The sequence below is a fragment of the Coregonus lavaretus genome (assembly GCF_964263955.1).
Source record: "Coregonus lavaretus genome assembly, chromosome: 23".
Classification (NCBI taxonomy): Eukaryota; Metazoa; Chordata; class Actinopteri; order Salmoniformes; family Salmonidae; genus Coregonus; species Coregonus lavaretus.
In genome coordinates this window covers 31,791,173-31,813,019 of record NC_140010.1, presented here as the reverse complement: position 1 = coordinate 31,813,019, position 21,847 = coordinate 31,791,173, and positions in this window count along the sequence as shown.

Here is a 21,847-nt window from a genome sequence, read left to right as displayed (position 1 = left end):
GTTGAACGAGCAGTCTCCACTCCAATCTATTTGACTTATAACAGCCATTTATGAATAATTATATATTGGCCTTGGGTTGAAAAGCTGTCTTGCCTCCATTGGATGCGTGGTGTTTGTAAAATATCATGCCTGACAATGAGTAATGGAAGCGGGGAGAGACCTGTAGGAAAATCAAATGAGACCTTGTCCGTTATTGATTTCAATTACCCTAAACGAGCTGCTGGCATTCTCTTTGATATATTTTAAGATATATTTAACCCTGATAATCTACATTAAAGATTAAGGAGGCTAAAAAGACCAAACTCTAAGGCAGCATAGCAATCAGTATACCAAAGGCATGAGAAGGTGATAATAGATGTCAACACTGCCAAACAAATACAGCAGTGTAGAGTACGTGGAATATTCATGTTATTAATGTCCATGAAGTGTATGAGGTGGGTTCCTCGGCTCTTAGTCTTTTTTGAAATTATTATTAGGATCTCCATTAGCTGTTGCAGAAGCAGGAGCTACTCTTCCTGGGGTCCACTGAAAACATAAAACATGACATAATACAGAACATCAATAGACAAGAACAGCTCAAGGACAGAACTACACACATTTAAAATAAGAACAACAGAACCAAAAAAAGGTCCTACGGACATTCACACACATACATACATTAGTACATATACATATATCTATCAGTTAATTAGGTCAGATAGGGGATAGGCGTTGTGGTGTTTGTTGTTTGAGTAATTTGAGATGGAAGGATGTTCCCTGTGATCATGGCTCTATATAATACTGTGCATTGCCTTGAATTCGTTCTGGATTTGAGGACTGTGAAGAGACCCATGGTGGCATGTCTGGTGGGGTAAGTATGTCTGTCAGTGCTATATGTTGATTATACAGACAATTTTGAACGTTCAACATAATAATATTTCTCACACAAAAAAAGAATTGATGCAGTCAATCTCTCCTCTACCTTGAGCCAAGAGAGAATGACACGCATACTGTTGACATTAGCCCTTTGTATACATTGAAGGGCAAGATGTGCTAATCTGTTCTGGGCCAGATGCAGCTTTTCTGGGTCCTGCTTTGAAGCACTCGACCATATCACTGGGCAATAGTCAAGACGAGATAAAACTAGAGCCTGCAGGACTTGTTTGGTTGAATGTGGTGTTAAAAATGCTGAGCATCACTTTATCACAGACAGACCTCTCCCCATCTTTACAACAATTGAATCAATTTTCCTTGACCATGACAATTTACAGTCTAAGGTGACACCAAGAAATGTAGTCTCCTCAACTTGCTCAACAGCCACATCATTCATTACCAGTGTCACGATCGTCTAGGAGTGAAGGAGACCAAAGCGCAGCGCGTTGAACGAACATGACTTTAATTGAAAAAAGCACCGAAATACAAAACAAAAGACGACTCGTGAAGTCCACAGTACAACGACTGAAACACGGAACAAAAACCCACAAACCAAGGAGAAACCACACAGTTTAAATATGGCTCCCAATCAGAGATAACGAGCCGACAGCTGACACTCGTTACCTCCGATTGGGAGTCATATGACTAATCAAGACCAATCACCAAACATAGAAATGAACAACTAGAAATATCCAACATAGAAATACACCCAAACAATGAAAATGAACAACCCTGGCTCAAATAATCAAAGTCCATGGAGCCAGAGTATCACAACCAGATTCAGCTGATGTCTAGAACTTACCCAGCAAACCGGGAACATTTTATCTAACATTAGGATAACATCCCAAAAACATTAAAATAATGTTTTGGGTAACAAAATACAGTATATATATATATATATATATACAGTGAGGGAAAAAAGTATTTGATCCCCTGCTGATTTTGTACGTTTGCCCACTGACAAAGAAATGATCAGTCTATAATTTTAATGGTAGATTTATTTGAACAGAAAAACCCATGTCAAAAATGTTATAAATTGATTTGCATTTTAATGAGGGAAATAAGTATTTGACCCCTCTGCAAAAAATGCCTTAGTACTTGGTGGCAAAATCCTTGTTGGCAATCACAGAGGTCAGACGTTTCTTGTAGTTTTATTTTTTATTTTATTTTAACCTTTATTTAACCAGGTAAGCCAGTTGAGAACAAGTTCTCATTTACAACTGCGACCTGGCCAAGATAAAGCAAAGCAGTGCGATAAAAACAACAACACAGAGTTACATATGGGGTAAAAAAACATAAAGTCAAAAAAATACAACAGAAATATATATACAGTGTGTGCAAATGTAGCAAGTTATGGAGGTAAGACAATAAATAGGCTATAATGCAAAATAATTACAATTAGTATTAACACTGGAATGCTAGATGTGCAAGAGATTATGTGCAAATAGAGATACTGGGGTGCAAAAGAGCAAAATAAATAACAATATAGGGATGAGGTAGTTGGGTGGGCTAATTTCAGATGGGCTGTGTACAGGTGCAGTGATCGGTAAGGTGCTCTGACAACTGATGCTTAAAGTTAGTGAGGGAGATAAGAGTCTCCAGCTTCAGAGATTTTTGCAATTCGTTCCAGTCATTGGCAGCAGAGAACTGGAAGGAATGGCGGCCAAAGGAGGTGTTGGCTTTGGGGATGACCAGTGAGATATACCTGCTGGAGCGCAGACTACGGGTGGTTGCTGCTATGGTGACCAATGAGCTAAGATAAGGCGGGGATTTGCCTAGCAGTGATTTATAGATGGCCTGGAGCCAGTGGGTTTGACAACGAACATGTAGTGAGGACCAGCCAACAAGAGCGTACAGGTCACAGTGGTGGGTAGTGTATGGGGCTTTGGAGACAAAACGGATGGCACTGTGATAGACTACATCCAATTTGCTGAGTAGAGTGTACGAGGCTATTTTGTAAATGACATCGCCGAAGTCAAGGATCGGTAGGATAGTCAGTTTTACGAGGGCATGTTTGGCAGCATGAGTGAAGGAGGCTTTGTTGCGAAATAGGAAGCCGATTCTAGATTTAACTTTGGATTGGAGATTCTTAATGTGAGTCTGGAAGGAGAGTTTACAGTCTAACCAGACACCTAGGTATTTGTAGATGTCCACATACTCTAGGTCAGACCCGTCGAGAGTAGTGATTCTAGTCGGGTGGGCGGGTGCCAGCAGCGTTCGATTGAAGAGCATGCATTTAGTTTTACTAGTGTTTAAGAGCAGTTGGAGGCTACTGAAGGAGTGTTGTATGGCATTGAAGCTTGTTTGGAGGTTTGTTAACACAGTGTCCAATTAAGGGCCAGATGTATACAAAATGGTGTCGTCTGCGTAGAGGTGGATCTGAGAGTCACCAGCAGCAAGAGCGACATCATTGATATACACAGAGAAAAGTGTCGGCCCAAGAATTGAACCCTGTGGCACCCCCATAGAGACTGCCATAGGTCCAGACAACAGGCCCTCCGATTTGACACATTGAACTCTATCTGAGAAGTAGTTGGTGAACCAGGCGAGGCAGTCATTTGAGAAACCAAGGCTATTTAGTCTGCCAATAAGAATGCGGTGGTTGACAGAGTCGAAGCCTTGGCCAGGTCGATGAAGACGGCTGCACAGTACTGTCTAGTATCGATCGCGGTTATAATATCGTTTAGGACCTTGAGCGTGGCTGAAGTGCACCCATGACCAGCTCGGAAACCGGATTGCATAGCGGAGAAGGTACGGTGGGATTCGAAATGGTCGGTGATCTGTTTGTTAACTCGGCTTTCAAAAACGTTCGAAAGGCAGGGCAGGATGGATATAGGTCTGTAACAGTTTGGATCTAGAGTGTCACCCCCTTTGATGACTGCGGCAGCTTTCCAATCTCTGGGGATCTCAGACGTTACGAAAGAGAGGTTGAACAGGCTAGTAATAGGGGTTGCGACAATTTCGGCAGCTAGTTTTAGAAAGAAAGGGTCCAGATTGTCTAGCCCAGCTGATTTGTAGGGGTCCAGATTTTGCAGCTCTTTCAGAACATCAGCTGTCTGAATTTGTGTGAAGGAGAAGCGGTGGGGGGGGGGGGGGGGGGGGGGGGGGGGGGGGGTGCATGGACAAGTTGCAGCGGAGGGTGCAGAGCTGGTGACCGGGGTAGTGGTAGCCAGGTGGAAAGCATGGCCAGCCGTAGCAAAATGCTTGTTGAAATTCTCGATTATTGTAGATTTATCGGTGGTGATAGTGTTTCCTAGCCTCAGTGCAGTGGGCAGCTGGGAGGAAGTGCTCTTATTCTCCATGGACCTTACAGTGTCCCAAAACTTTTTGGAGTTAGTGCTACAGGATGCACATTTCTGTTTGAAAAAGTTAGCCTTTGCTTTCCTGACTGCTTGTGTATATTGGTTCCTAACTTCCCTGAAAAGTTGCATATCGCGGGGGCTATTTGATGCTAATGCAGTACGCCACAGGATGTTTTTGTGCTGGTCAAGGGCAGTCAAGTCTGAGGAGAACCAGGGGCTATGTCTGTTCTTAGTTCTGTATTTTTTGAATGGGGCATGTTTATTTAAGATTGAGAGGAAATTACTTTTAAAGAACAACCAGGCATCCTCTACTGACGGAATTAGATCTATATCCATCCAGGATGCCTGGGCCAGGTCAATTAGGAAGGCCTGCTCACTAAAGTGTTTTAGGGAGCGTTTGACAGTGATGAGGGGTGGTCGTTTGACCGCGGACCCGTTACAGACGCAGGCAATGATCGCTGAGATCCTGGTTGAAGACAGCGGAGGTGTATTTAGAGGGTAAGTTAGTCAGGATGATATTACATTTACATTTTAGTCATTTAGCAGACGCTCTTATCCAGAGCGACTTACAGTTAGTGCATACATTATTTTTTACATATAGGCCCCCCATGGAAATCGAACCCACAACCCTGCCGTTGCAAACGCCATACTCTACCAACTGAGCTATATCCCTGCTGAGCTACATCCCTGCTGGCCATTCCCTCCCCTACCCTGGACGACGTGTGCCGCCCCATGGGTCTCCCGGTCATGGCCGGCTACGACAGAGCCTGGATTCGAACCAGGATCTCTAGTGGCACAGCTAGCACTGCGATGCAGTGCCTTAGACCACTGCGCCACTCAGGGTACCCATGTTTACAGATTTAGGGTTGTACCTGGTAGGTTCGTTGATAATTTGTGTGAGATTGAGGGTATCTAGTTTGGATTGTAGGATGGCCGGGGTGTTAAGCATATCCCAATTTAGGTCACCAAGCAGTACGAACTCTGAGGATAAATGGGGGGCAATCAATTCACATATGGTGTCCAGGGCACAGCTGGGGGCTGAGGGGGGTCTGTAGCAAGCGGCAACAGTGAGAGACTTATTTCTGGAAAGGTGGATCTTTAGAAGTAGAAGCTCAAACTGTTTGGGCACAGACCTGGATAGTATGATAGAGCTCTGCAGGCTCTCTCTACAGTAGATTGCAACTCCACCCCCTTTGGCAGTTCTATCTAGACGGAAATTGTTATAGTTGGGGATGGAAATTTCAGAATTTTTGGTGGCCTTCCTAAGCCAGGATTCAGACACTGCTAGAACATCAGGGTTGGCGGAGTGTGCTAACGCAGTGAATAACTCAAACTAAGGAAGTAGACTTCTGATATTAACATGCAAGAAACCAAGGCTTTTGCGATTACAGAAGTCAACAAATGATAGCACCTGGGGAGTAGGAGTGATAATGGGGGCTGTAGGGCCTGGGTTAACCTCTACATCACCAGAGGAACAGAGGAGGACTAGAATAAGGATACGGCTAAAGGCTTTAAGAACTGGTCTTCTAGTGCGTTGGGTACATAGAATAAAGGGGGCAGATTTCAGGGCATTATGTACAGACAAGGATATGGAAGGATATGAGTAAAGTGGAGGTAAACCTAAGCGTTGGGTAACAATGAAAGAGATAGCATCACTGGAGGCACCAATTGAGTCGGTCTCCGCGTGTATGGGGGGTGGGACAAAGGAGCTATCTAAGGCAGGTTTAGCTGGGCTGGGGGATCTACAGTGAAATAGTACAATTAGAAATAACCGAAACAACAATAAGCTAAACATATTGACATGGGAGAGAGGCATAAAGCAATCACAGGTGTAATTTCAGAGAGCTAAGACAACAGCTGGTAATGACGACACAGTTTGGGCTGAGGCTAAACATAAACAGGATGCGGTACCGTAAAAAGGAACAGTCCAGCAGGCATCAGCTGTATAGCTGAGTTATCATAAGGTCCGGTGTACAGCAATAGGATAGTTCTGAGGTAGTTCTGGGGCTGCTAAAGCACTAGCGAGCAAGAGGCCATGGCTAGCGTGTGCTAGCGGGCCGGGGCTAGCAGATGGAATCTTCGTGGTCGACGTCGTAACGGGAAGCCTGTTGTAACCACATCAGACGATTTCGTCGGCACACCAGTCGTGTAGGATCGGCAGGGCTCCGTGTCAACACTAGGTGGTCCCGTCCGGTTGACAGAGAGGTAGATAGCCGGGAGATGGGCCTAGCTCAGGATGATTACCCAAACCACAACGTTCATTTTGTTGCAGCTAGCTGGTAGCGATGAATCCGGAGTTAAAGGTCCAGTGATTCAGTGATTCCGGCAGAAAAACTGATACGTTCTGGGTCGATAACGCGCTGTGCAGACAGTGCAGACTGGCCGAATAATAGTCCAGGCTAGAGCTGGCTGGTAAGTGGTGCAGGCCACGGACAATGGTGAAAAACCGCTAACGGTAGCTGATAGCAAGTAGCTAGTTAGCTGGCTACTTCCGTCCGGTAGACCGAGAGGTAGATAGCCGGGATATGGGCCTGGCTCTAGGCTAGCTCGAGGCTAACTGGTGCTTGCATCGGGGGCAGTGGTGATTCGCCAAACAGCAACATCCATTCGGTTGCGGCTAGCTAGTTGCGATCCGGTGATTAATGTCCAGTGATTAAATTATTCTGGCAGAAAAATCAAATGTTCTGGGTGAAATACCGCTAACTGTGGCTAATAGCAAGTAGCTAGTTAGCTGGCTAGCTAGTTTCAACTGGAGATTCTAGATAAAAAGTAAGTCAATATAGAATCCGTTCCACATTGAGTGAGGCGGGTTGCAGGAAAGTATATTTTGTAGAAGGATGAAATGTCTGATAGGGAAATATGTACGAAAAATACAAAAAAACTGGGTATTTACAGGCTATTTACAGACACACGACAAAAACAGGACTGCACTACTACGCCATCTTGGATAGGTTTAGGTTTAGTTGGCCACCAGGTTTGCACACATCTCAGGAGGGATTTTGTCCCACTCCTCTATGCAGATCTTCTCCAAGTCATTAAGGTTTCGAGACTGACGTTTGGCAACTCGAACCTTCAGCTCCCTCCACAGATTCTCTATGGGATTAAGGTCTGGAGACTGGCTAGGCCACTCCAGGACCTTGATGTGCTTCTTCTTGAGCCACTCCTTTGTTGCCTTGGCCGTGTGTTTTGGGTCATTGTCATGCTGGAATACCCATCCACGACCCATTTTCAATGCCCTGGCTGAGGGAAGGAGGTTCTCACCCAAGATTTGACGGTACATGGCCCCGTCCATCGTCCCTTTGATGCGGTGAAGTTGTCCTGTCCCCTTAGCAGAAAAACACCCCCAAAGCATAATGTTTCCACCTCCATGTTTGACGGTGGGGATGGTGTTCTAGGGGTCATAGGCAGCATTCCTCCTCCTCCAAACACGGTGAGATGAGTTGATGCCAAAGAGCTCCATTTTGGTCTCATCTGACCACAACACTTTCACCCAGTTCTCCTCTGAATCATTCAGATGTTCATTGGCAAACTTCAGACAGGCATGTATATGTGCTTTCTTGAGCAGGGGGACCTTGCGGGCGCTGCAGGATTTCAGTCCTTCATGGCATAGTGTGTTACCAATTGTTTTCTTGGTGACTATGGTCCCAGCTGCCTTGAGATCATTGACAAGATCCTCCCGTGTAGTTCTTGGCTAATTCCTCACCGTTCTCAAGATCATTGCAACTCCACAAGGTGAGATCTTGAATGGAGCCCCAGGCCGAGGGAGATTGACAGTTATTTTGTGTTTCTTCCATTTGCGAATAATCGCACCAACTGTTGTCACCTTCTCACCAAGCTGCTTGGCGATGGTCTTGTAGCCCATTCTAGCCTTGTGTAGGTCTACAATCTTGTCCCTGACATCCTTGGAGAGCTCTTTGGTCTTGGCCATGGTGGAGAGTTTGGAATCTGATTGATTGATTGCTTCTGTGGACAGGTGTCTTTTATACAGGTATCAAACTGAGATTAGGAGCACTCCCTTTAAGAGTGTGCTCTTAATCTCAGCTCGTTACCTATATAAAAGACACCTGGGAGCCAGAAATATTTCTGACTGAGAGGGGGTCAAATACTTATTTCCCTCATTAAAATGCAAATCAATTTATAACATTTTTGACATCCGTTTTTCTGGATTTTATTGTTTGTTATTCTGTCTCTCACATTTCAAATAAACCTACCATTAAAACCTACCATAGACGGATCATTTCTTTGTCAGTGGGCAAACGCACAAAGTCAGCAGGGGATCAAATGCTTTTTTCTCTCACTGTATATATACACTACCGGTCAAAAGTTTTAGAACACCTACTCAATCAAGGGTTTGTCTTTATTTTTACTATTTTCTACATTGTCAAATAATAGTGAAGACATCAAAACTATGAAATAACATATGGAATCATGTAGTAACCAATAAAGTGTTAAACAAATGAAAATATATATTCAAAAATATATATTCAAACAGCCACCCTTTGCCTTGATGACAGCTTTGCACACTCTTGGCATTCACTCAACCAGCTTCATGAGGTAGTCACCTGGAATGTATTTCAATTGACAGGCGTGCTTTCTTAAAAGTTAATTTGTGTAATTTCTTTTCTTCTTAATGCGTTTGAGCCAATCAGTTGTGTTTTGACAAGGTAGGGGAGGTATACAGAGATGGCGCCGGAGAAGATGGCTGCCGTTTTACAGCCCTCTAACCAATTGTACTATTATGTGTGTTTTTTCACATTATTTGTAATTTATTCTGTACATAATGTTTCTGCCATCGTCTCTTATAACCAAAACGAGCTTCTGGATATCAGGACAGCGATTACTCACCTCGTATTGGACGAAGATTTTTTCTTCAACGAGTCAGACCCGAAGGATATCCTACAGACACCCGACAAGGCCCAAACCCTGTCATTCGCAGGAGAAAGAGACAGAGATATAGTGGATGTAGGTCGGGGTGTCTTGTAAGGATCTGACGGCGAGAGAGTAAACTGCCTCTTCCATCAATCCTATTAGCCAATGTTCAATCATTTGAAAATAAATTAGATGACCTAAGATTACAGTTATCCTACCAACGGGACATTAAAAACTGTAATATCTTACGGTTCACAGAGTCGTGGCTGAACGACGACATATAGCTGACGGGAAATACGCTACATCGGCAAGATAGAACGGCTGACTCCGGTAAGACAAGGGGTGGCGGTCTGTGTATATATGTAAACAATAGCTGGTGCACAAAATCAAATACTAAGGAAGTCTCAAGGTTTTGCTCTCCTGAGGTAGAGTATCTTATGATAAGCTGTAGACCACACTATTTACCAAGAGAGTTTTCATCTATATTTTTCATAGCTGTCTATTTACCACCACAAACCAATGCTGGCATAAAGATTGCACTCAATAAGCTGTATAAGGCCATAACTAAACAGGAAAAAGCTCATCCAGAGGCAGCGCACCTAGTGGCCGGGGACTTTAATGCACTTAAATCCGTTCTACCTCATTTCTACCAGCATGTTAAATGTGCAACCAGAGGAAAAAAATCTCTAGACCACCTTTACTCCACACACAGAGACACATACAAAGCTCTCCCTCGCCCTCCATTTGGCAAATCTGACCATAACTCTATCCTCCTGATTCCTGCTTATAGGTAAAAACTAAAGCAGGAAGCACCAGTGACTCGGTTAATAAAAAAGTGGTCAGATGACGCAGATGCTAAGCTACAGGACTGTTTTGCTAGCACAGACTGGAACATGTTCCGGGATTCTTCAGATAGCATTGAGGAGTACACCACATTAATCACTGGCTTCATCAATAAGTGCATCGATGACGTCGTCCCCATAGTGACCGTACGTACATACCCCAACCGGAAGCCATGGATTACAGGCAACATCCGCACTGAGCTAAAGGGTAGAGCTGCCGCTTTCAAGGAGAAATAGAAATCCCGCTATGCCCTCCAACGAACCATCAAACAGGCAAAGAGTCAATACAGGACAAAGATTGAATCGTACTACATTGGCTCTGACGCTCGTCGGATGTGGCAGGGCTTGAAAACTATTACAGACTACAAAGGGATGCACAGCCGCGAGCTGCCCAGTGACACAAGCCTACCAGACGAGCTAAACCACTTCTATGCTCGCTTCGAGGCAAGCAACACTGAAGCATGCATGAGAGTACCAGCTGTTCCGGATGACTATGTGATCACGCTCTCCGTAGCCGATGTGAGTAAGACTTTTAAGCAGGTAAGACTTTTAAGACGGAGCTGCTCTTCCTCCCGGGGAAGGACTGCCCGTTCCATGATCTCGCCATCACGGTTGACAACTCCGTTGTGTCCTCCTCCCAGAGTGCGAAGAGCCTTGGCGTGACCCTGGACAACACCCTGTCGTTCTCCGCTAACATCAAGGCGGTGACCCGATCCTGCAGGTTCATGCTCTACAACATTCGGAGAGTACGACCCTGCCTTACACAGGAAGCGGCACAGGTCCTAATCCAGGCACTTGTCATCTCCCGTCTGGATTACTGCAACTCGCTGTTGGCTGGGCTCCCTGCCTGTGCCATTAAACCCCTACAACTCATCCAGAATGCCGCAGCCCGTCTGGTGTTCAACCTTCCCAAGTTCTCTCACGTCACCCCCCTCCTCCGCACACTCCACTGGCTTCCAGTTGAAGCTCGCATCCGTTACAAGACCATGGTGCTTGCCTATGGAGCAGTGAGGGGAACGGCACCTCCGTACCTTCAGGCTCTGATCAGTCCCTACACCCAAACGAGGGCATTGCGTTCATCCACCTCTGGCCTGCTGGCTCCCCTTCCTCTGCGGAAGCATAGTTCCCGCTTAGCCCAGTCAAAACTGTTCGCTGCTCTGGCACCCCAATGGTGGAACAAGCTCCCTCACGACGCCAGGACAGCGGAGTCACTCACCACCTTCCGGAGACATTTGAAACCCCACCTCTTTAAGGAATACCTGGGATAGGATAAAGTAATCCTTCTACCCCCCCCCCCCCCCCCCCCCCCCCCCCAAAAAAAATAAAAATAAAATAAAAATTGGAAAGTGGTTATCCCACTGACTATAGGGTGAATGCACCAATTTGTAAGTCGCTCTGGATAAGAGCGTCTGCTAAATGACGTAAATGTGCCCTTGAGCAAGGCACTTAACCCTAATTGCTCCTGTAAGTCGCTCTGGATAAGAGCGTCTGCTAAATGACTAAAATGTAAATGTAAACATTCACAAGGCCGCAGGGCCAGACGGATTACCAGGACGTGAACTCCGAGTATGTGCTGACCAACTGGCAAGTATCTTCACCGACAATTTCCAACATGTCACCTGACATGTTATCTTAGTGTCCCACGTGCCCAAGGACACTAAGATAACCTGCCTAAATGACTACCGACACGTAGCACTGACGTCTGTAGCCATGAAGTGCTTTGAAAGGCTGGTCATGGCTCACATCAACACCATTATCCCAGAAACCCTAGACCCACTCCAATTAGCATACCGCCCCAACAGATCCACAGATGATGCAATCTCTATTGCACTCCACACTGCCCTTTCCCACCTGGACAAGAGGAACACCTACGTGAGAATGCTATTCATTGACTACAGCTCAGCGTTCAACACCATAGTGCCCTCAAAGCTCATCACTAAGCTAAGGACCCTGGGACTAAACACCTCCCTCTGCAACTGGATCATGGACTTCCTGACGGGCCGCCCCCAGGTGGTAAGGGTAGGTAACAACACATCTGCCACGCTGATCCTCAACACGGGGGCCCCTCAGGGGTGCGTGCTCAGTCCCCTCCTGTACTCCCTGTTCACCCATGACTGCATGGCCAGGCACGACTCCAACACCATCATTAAGTTTGCCGACGACACAACAGTGGTAGGCCTGATCACCGACAATGATGAGACAGACTATAGGGAGGAGGTCAGAGACCCGGCCGTGTGGTGCCAGGATAACAACCTTTCCCTCAATGTGAACAAGACAAAGGAGATGATTGTGGACCACAGGAAAAAAAAAGAGGTCTGATCACGCCCCAATTCTCATTGACGGGGCTGAAGTGGAACAGGTTGAGAGCTTCAAGTTCCTTGGTGTCCACATCACCAACGAACTATCATGGTCCAAACACACCAAGACAGTCGTGAAGAGGGCACGACAAAGCCTATTCCCCCTGAGGAGACTGAAAAGATTTGGCATGGGTCCTCAGATCCTCAAAAGGTTCTACAGCTGCACCATCGAGAGCATCCTGACTGGTTGCATCACCGCCTGGTATGGTAACTGCTCGGCCTCCGACCGCAAGGCACTACAGAGGGTAGTGCGTACGGCCCAGTACATCACTGGGGCCAAGCTTCCTGCCATCCAGGACCTCTATACCAGGCGGTGTCAGAGGAAGGCCCTCAAAATTGTCAAAGACTCCAGCCACCCAAGTCATAGACTGTTCTCTCTGCTACCGCACGGCAAGCGGTACCGGAGCGCCAAGTCTAGGTCCAAAAGGCTTCTCAACAGCTTCTACCCCCAGGCCATAAGACTCCTGAACAGCTAATCATGGCTACCCGAACTATTTGCACTGCCCCCCCACCCCCACCCCATCTTTTTACGTTGCTGCTACTCTGTTAATTATTTATGCATAGTCACTTTAACTCTACTCACATGTACATATTACCTCAACTACCTCAACTAGCCGGTGCCCCCGCACATTGACTCTGCACCGGTACCCCCCTGTATATAGCCTCCCTACTGTTATTTTATTTTACTTCTGCTCTTTTTTTCTCAACACTTTTTTGTTGTTGTTGTTTTATTTTACTTTTTTATAAAAAAATTAATGCATTGTTGGTTAAGGGCTGTAAGTAAGCATTTCACGGTAATGTCTACACCTGTTGTATTCGGCGCATGTGGCAAATAAAATGTGATTTGATTTTGATTTGATATAGAAGATAGCCCTATTTGGTAAAATACTAAGTCCATATTATGGCAAGAACAGCTCAAATAAGCAAAGAGAAACGACAGTCCATCATTACTTTAAGACATGAAAGTCAGTCAATACGGAACATTTCAAGAACTTAGAAAGTTTCTTCAAGTGCAGTCGCAAAAACCATCAAGCGCTATGATGACCCATGGGGCGGCGCACAATTGGCCCAGCGTCGTCTAGGGTAGGGGAGGGAATGGCCGGCAAGGGATGTAGCTTAGTTTGTAGAGCATGGCGTTTGCAACGCCAGGTTTGTGGGTTCGATTCCCACGGGGGTATAAAAAATATATATAATAAAAAAATAAAAAAAATGTATGCACTAACTGTAAGTCGCTCTGGATAAGAGCGTCTGCTAAATGACTTAAATGTAAATGTAAATGAAACTGGCTCTCATGAGAACCGCCACAGGAATGGAAGACCCAGAGATACCTCTGATGCAGAGGATAAGTTCATTACAGTTACCAGCCTCAGAAATTGCAGCCCAAATAAATGCTTCACAGAGTTCATGTAACAGACACATCTCAACATCAACTGTTCAGAGGAGACTGTGTAAATCAGGCCTTCATGGTCGAATTGCTGTATAGAAACCACTACTAAAGGACACCAATAAGAAGAAGATACTTGCTTGGGCCAAGAAACACGAGCAATGGACATTAGACCGGTGGAAATGTGTCCTTTGGTCTGGAGTCCAAATTTGAGATTTTTGGTTCAAACCGCTGTGTCTTTGTGAGACGCGGTGTGGGTGAACAGATGATCTCTGCATGTGTATTTCCCACCGTAAAGCATGGAAGAGGAGGTGTGATGGTGTGGGGGTGCTTTGCTGGTGACACTGTCTGTGATTTATTTAGAATTCAATGCACTCTTAACCAGCCTGGCTACCACAGCATTCTGCAGCGATATGCCATCCCGTCTGGTTTGGACTTAGACGGACTATCATTTGTTTTTCAACAGGACAATGACCCAACACACCTCCAGGCTGTGTAAGGGCTATTTTACCAAGAAGGAGAGTGATGGAGTGCTGTGTCAGATGACCTGGCCTCCACAATCCCCCAACCTCAACCAAATTGAGATGGTTCGGACCGCAGAGTGAAGGAAACAAGTGCCCTTGAATGAGTAGGTTCCCAGAATGTTTCATTAGGTTGTGGGACATCTTGTGGGAACATTGTGGGAACATCACAAAAAATATGTTCCCAAAACACAACTGTCCAGTTGTGCAGATGATTCTACAATACTTATTTTAAGGTGCAAAAAAACATTCACACAGCATATGAAGAGGAGAGGACCATTTTAATAATTTAGAAATTGTGTTCCTGATTAACCATATTAGACTGAGAGAAAAAAATCAGCAGTTATCCCCTTGTGGGTTAATGATCTGACTGCAGGTTCAATCCCACATATTCTTTAACAATGTTTAATATACAGTGAATTTGAGGCTCAGATATAATCTGCAAAAAGAGGGGACATCTTTATTTCGTCCAGATTTATAAATCCAGGCAGACATGCAGAATTTAGACTAACTAAAACATTCTGCAACATTGCGGGAATGTTCTGTGCAATATCACAAGAATATTATTGTCACGCTCGTCGGGAACAGAGGAGGACCAAGGCGCAGCGTTGCAGGCAAACATACTCTTTATTAGAGACACGATCAAAACAACCAAAACGAAAACGTGACAGTTCACGGTCTAACACAACAGACTAGAAACAAGATCCCACAAACTCTGTGGGGAAACAGGCTGCTAAAGTATGGTTCTCAATCAGAGACAACAAGCAACAGCTGAATCACGTTGCCTCTGATTGAGAACCACACTGGCCAACATAGAACCACAATACCAGAATGTGAAACCTAGAACAACACACATAGACTTTACACACCCTGGCTCAACATATTAGAGTCCCCAGAGCCAGGGCCCCCCCTAAAGGCGCGGACTCCGACCGCGCCCACCAAACACCACAGGGGAGGGACCGGGTGGGCACTCCGCTTAGGCGGCGGCTCCGGCTCCGGGCCTGATCCCCGCTCCCTCTCCAACCCCCCAAAGTACCCCTGGTCCGGTCTGGCCCCGCTGGCCGGAGCTGGACTGCACACTGGTGGAGCGGATTGCTCTAGCTCCGGCGTGAAGCATCTGACCGGTGCCGGACCAGCCACCGGTGGAACAGGCACGGGCCGTGCCGGACTGACGACGCACACCACTGGCTTGGTGTGGGGAGCAGGAGCGGGCCGAGCCGGGCTGACGAAACGCACCACTGACTTGGTGCGGGGAGCAGGAGCGGGCCGGACCGGGCTGACGAAGCGCACCACTGACTTGGTGCGGGGAGCAGGAACGGGCCGGACCGGGCTGACGAAGCGCACCACTGACTTGATGCGGGGAGCAGGAACGGGCCGTGCCGGGCTGACGAAGCGCACCACTGACTTGGTGCGGGGAGCAGGAACGGGCCGTGCTGGGCTGACGAAACGCACCACTGACTTGGTGCGGGGAGCAGGAATGGGCCGGACCGGGCTGACGACGCGCACCACTGACCTGGTGCGGGGAGCAGGAACGGGCCGGACAGGGCTGACGAAACGCACCACTGACTTGGTGCGGGGAGCAGGAATGGGCCGGACCGGGCTGACGACGCGCACCACTGACCTGGTGCGGGGAGCAGGAACGGGCCGGACAGGGCTGACGAAACGCACCACTGACTTGGTGCGGGGAGCAGGAATGGGCCGGACCGAGCTGACGACGCGCACCACTGACCTGGTGCGGGGAGCAGGAACGGGCCGGACAGGGCTGACGAAACGCACCACTGACTTGGTGCGGGGAGCAGGAACAGGCCGGGCCGAGCTGGCGATGCGCACCGTAGACTTGGTGCGAGTGGCAGGAACAGGCCGGACCGTACTGGGAACACACACCACTGGCCCTACGTGGGGATCAGGAACAGGCCGGACCGGACTGGCAACACACGCCAGTACCTCTCGCCGTGCCTCTACATCCTCCTTCCCCCTGGTGACCAGTGACTCCCGTAACCTGGCGGCCTCCTGCTGCCCCGTCGTCCACGGCGTTAGCCCCCCCTAAAAAATATATGGGCTTCACTCCTACCCGTGGACCAGGTCTCCATGCTCCTCGCCAGCCTTTCGCCCTTCTGCCTCCACGTCAAGCCCCTCTCTTCCTCACATGGCTTGACCCAGTCGAGGAGGCGAAGGAGATCCGCTAGAGATCTCTCAGGCGCTGGCTCCTGGACTTGCTGCTTGGTCCAGTCTTGGTGGGATCTTCTGTCACGCTCGTCGGGAACAGAGGAGGACCAAGGCGCAGCGTTGCAGGCAAACATACTCTTTATTAGAGACACGATCAAAACAACCAAAACGAAAACGTGACAGTTCACGGTCTAACACAACAGACTAGAAACAAGATCCCACAAACTCTGTGGGGAAACAGGCTGCTAAAGTATGGTTCTCAATCAGAGACAACAAGCAACAGCTGAATCACGTTGCCTCTGATTGAGAACCACACTGGCCAACATAGAACCACAATACCAGAATGTGAAACCTAGAACAACACACATAGACTTTACACACCCTGGCTCAACATATTAGAGTCCCCAGAGCCAGGGCGTGACAATTATTGCAACATCCCAGACAACTCCCATAACTTAATTAAATGTTCTGGGAACCTTTAAATAACTTAAACCAGGTGTTCTGCCAACATTCTTCCAACATTATAGGAATGTCCTGTGCAACCTAACTTAAACATTGTATGAATGTTTAAGTTACAACTGATCATATTTTATAATTTGGGAACCATTCTCTTGTAATGTACCCACACTGTTCACAAAACCTAATTAAATGTTATGGGAACCTTTAAAGAACAGACTAAATGTGTGCTGGGAACGTTCTTATAATATCAGGTGAATGTTTTTTGCAACCTAAAATAAACATTGCAGAATCATCTGCACAACTGGACAGTTTTTGTGTTTTGGGAACATACCTTTTGTGATGTCCCCACAATGTTCTCACCAGACTGTTCCCACAACTTAATGAAACATTCTGGGAACCTTTAAAGAGCAGATTAAATGTTTTCGAGTAATGTTCTTGCAACATCAGGCTAATGTTTTATACAAACATTCTATAATCATCAGCACGAAGGGACAGTTTATGTGTTATGAGAACATTTGCCGCAACCTAACGAATGTTGTGGGAACTTTCACAGAACCAATAGGTTTGCTGGGTAGGGAATGATTTGTACCAAATACAATGCTATTAGTTTTAGATATGTTCAGAATTAGTTTATTACCAGCCACCCATTCCAGAACAGACTACAACTCTTTGTTTAGGATTGCAGTGATTTCACTAGCTGTGGTTGCTGATGTGTATTATGTTGAATCCTCAGCGTACATAGACACACAGGCTTTGTTTAATGCTAGTGGTAGATCATTGGTACAAATAGAGAACAGTAAAGGGCCAAGAGAGCTGCATTGCGGGATACCACACTTTACATGTTTTACATTAGAGAAGATTCCATTAAAGAAAACCCTCTCAACTCATGATATGGCAGATTATGTAAAGCCATGACACAAGTTTTTCCAATAACAGACTATGGTCAATAATATCAAAGGCTGCACTGAAATCTAACAATACAGCTCCCACAATCTTCTTATTATAAATGTATTTCAGCCAATCATCAGTCATTTGTGTCAGTGCAGTACATGGTGAGTGCCCTTCTCTATAAGTATGCTGAAAGATTGTTCACAGAGAAATAGCATTGTATCTGGTCAAACACAATATCTTTCAAAAGTTTGCTAAGAGACGGTAGCAAGCTGATTGGACGGCTGTTAGACCCAGTAAAGGGTGCTTTACCATTCTTAGGTAGCAGAATGACTTTAGCTTCCCTTTAGGTCTGCTGTATCAGTGTGCACAGTGTTCACTCGCCCCTCTCTCATTTCGCTCACCCCCTTTTCTCTCAATAAGCTCACCAATACAAATGATCAAGTCAGCCGTGATATGGTAAATGAGCCGTTTTATCCTATTTACTCATTACACTGCTTTGTTTATTGCCACTAACAGAGATTTCTCAGCGTTTGGGACTGAGATTGTGAGGAAATTGAATTTGGCGATGGGGAGAAGCCTGTGGGTGTGAATGTTTAATTAGAGATGATAAAACAAAGTGGATCAATCACCGCCTGGCACACGATCTGGCTCTGGTGGGGAGACCTATATGGTCCTGCTGAATAGACAAAGCACTGGCACAGTCTGGCAGACATGGTGGTTTCCTTCTTCGATCCAGGCCATTCGTCTTTATTAAAGGTTTAGTAACATTAATATTAATACTAAGGTATCATGAAAATAGCCATGAGAAATGCCATTTCCCATGGCTATTTTCATGATACTTTATTATTACTATTCCGAAAGCCAACCTTTGTACCGCAAGTACACCATTTGTTGAGAACTGCTTAGACAAATTAACATTCAAAAGACATGCTTCTTTATCATTGTGCTAATAATCAACATCCACACTGTCTCTCTCTCTCTCTATTTTTCATCTTTGTCTTAACTCTCTCTATTTCAATTTCCCTAATTCTGTCTATCTGCAAATGTATCTATCAATTTCCCTCTCCCTCCCTCTACCTCTCTCTCTCTCTCCCTCCCTCCCTCCCCTCCCCTCTCTCCCTTCTTCCCCCCTCTCCCCTCTCTCTCCCAACTGTAACAAAAGCTACCACCAGCCGCTACCGCGTCAATAATTTCTATTCAGGTCTAAAATAGGCCTCCTTTTGTTCAAACGTATTAGTAATTTTGCTCAGTGACCCTTGCTTTCTCGGGGTTGATAGAGAATTCAATCTGGAAATTGGAAATAATAGTTTAATGGCGGTTATGTAGGGGTTTACAGAGACAGTCCAAATAAAGCATTATTTGATTTTGGTCCAAGGGAAATCTCTCCAAATGCCAGCGGGTTGAGGGGGCAATATTACGGAGATGTACCTACACTATCGAACTCTAGCCTGGTTGGAGTCCAATCCAACACACTGCCTCTTGGTCATTACAGTGCTTACTGACAAAACGTCTCAACAAAGCCATTTGAGGTTCACTGGACTAGGCTAAAGGGAGGTGGAAGACTGAACAGCATGAAATCTAGACACTAGCATCAGTTCAGGATAGCTCTGGATTATCTATATTTCTATGGTTTTCCAGAAGTTTATTCATGGCATTATGTGTGATCAAGCCTTTGGGATAATCTGTTTTGTTCAAAAAAACTGTTTGCATGGCTGTGTCTGTCTGTCTGTCTCTCTGTCTGTCTCTCTGTCTGTCTCTCTGTCTCTCTGTCTGTTTGTCTGTCTGTCTGTCTGCCTGTCTTTCTCTCTGTCTGTCTCTCTCTCTGTCTGTCTGTCTCTCTCTCACTCTCTCTGTCTGTGAGTGTGCATTCCATGTTCTCTTGTCACATGCGCATCACTAATTAGAAACCCAATTTCTGCTGTATTCTAGCAAACACATTGACTAAAATACCATTACATTGAGGGGACTAGTTCAACAGCTGCTTCTTATCTTAAGGCACCTTTGGGTTTCATCTACCATCCACCAATCATCACAACACAAATTTATATTTTAGTAATTTAGCAGACGCTCTTATCCAGAGTGACTTACAGTTAGTGCATACATTTTCATACTGCCCCCCCGTGGGAAACGAACCCACAACCCTGGCGTTGCAAGCGCCATGTTCTACCAACTGAGCTACAGGGGACTATAATGTCTCCTACACTGTCAATTACATTCCATTAAATCATTCAGAATCTGAACCAGCATAATTCACACAGCTAAGGGGTAACAACCCATATAAAATACAACTTAAACACATTTAAAACAGATCTGATAATGACATGGGTGAGGATGTTTAAAAATAACCACAGCTGGGGCCGGGCTGCCTGGGGTCAGAAAGCGACGTGGGCTTGATATAATGAGAATGTGTCAACAGCCCATCAGCTACTGTCTGCTAGCGCACCGCCGCTGTGCCGCTGGGGAGCTCATGCTGAAGTGGACGCCCAATCAAGAGCTCATATGTTTGACATGATTTGGTACACCACCCATCAGCACACACTCTTTCATCTTGCCTAGGCCTGTGTATGCTGCAATGCAATGCAGATTAACTGCACCTGTTGATTTTAAATTGGGTATGTGGGGAGTGCTATTGTAGTCTTTTATCAATCTCTTTACTTGTTGGTAAGGAGGTTTGTTCATGGGATGTTATCTAAGAGAAAAACTTGCTTAGGCCACATTTTAGACATTATACAACATCGACAGATTGATCAAATAAACTCCACACTAAAATAAGAGTATACAGTGGGGAAAAAAAGTATTTAGTCAGCCACCAATTGTGCAAGTTCTCCCACTTAAAAAGATGAGAGAGGCCTGTCATTTTCATCATAGGTACACGTCAACTATTACAGACAAAATGAGAAAATGTTTTCCAGAAAATCACATTGTAGGATTTTTTATGAATTTATTTGCAAATTATGGTGGAAAATAAGTATTTGGTCAATAACAAAAGTTTCTCAATACTTTTTTATATACCCTTTGTTGGCAATGACACAGGTCAAACGTTTTCTGTAAGTCTTCACAAGGTTTTCACACACTGTTGCTGGTATTTTGGCCCATTCCTCCATGCGGATCTCCTCTAGAGCAGTGATGTTTTGGGGCTGTCGCTGGGCAACACGGACTTTGAACTCCCTCCAAAGATTTTCTATGGGGTTGAGATCTGGAGACTAGCTAGGCCACTCCAGGACCTTGAAATGCTTCTTACGAAGCCACTCCTTCGTTGCCCGGGCGGTGTGTTTGGGATCATTGTCATGCTGAAAGACCCAGCCACGTTTCATCTTCAATGCTCTTGCTGATGGAAGGAGGTTTTCACTCAAAATCTCACGATACATGGCCCCATTCATTCTTTCCTTTACACGGATCAGTCGTCCTGGTCCCTTTGCAGAAAAACAGCCCCAAAACATGATGTTTCCACCCCCATGCTTCACAGTAGGTATGGTGTTCTTTGGATGCAACTCAGCATTCTTTGTCCTCCAAACACAACGAGTTGAGTTTTACCAAAAAGTTATATTTTGGTTTCATCTGACCATATGACATTCTCCCAATCCTCTTCTGGATCATCCAAATGCACTCTAGCAAACTTCAGACGGGCCTGGACATGTACTGGCTTAAGCAGGGGGACACGTCTGGCACTGCAGGATTTGAGTCCCTGGCGGCGTAGTGTGTTACTGATGGTAGGCTTTGTTACTTTGGTCCCAGCTCTCTGCAGGTCATTCACTAGGTCCCCCCGTGTGGTTCTGGGATTTTTGCTCACCGTTCTTGTGATCATTTTGACCCCACGGGGTGAGATCTTGCGTGGAGCCCCAGATCGAGGGAGATTATCAGTGGTCTTGTATGTCTTCCATTTCCTAATAATTGCTCCCACAGTTGATTTCTTCAAACCAAGCTGCTTACCTATTGCAGATTCAGTCTTCCCAGCCTGGTGCAGGTCTACAATTTTGTTTCTGGTGTCCTTTGACAGCTCTTTGGTCTTGGCCATAGTGGAGTTTGGAGTGTGACTGTTTGAGGTTGTGGACAGGTGTCTTTTATACTGATAACAAGTTCAAACAGGTGCCATTAATACAGGTAACGAGTGGAGGACAGAGGAGCCTCTTAAAGAAGAAGTTAC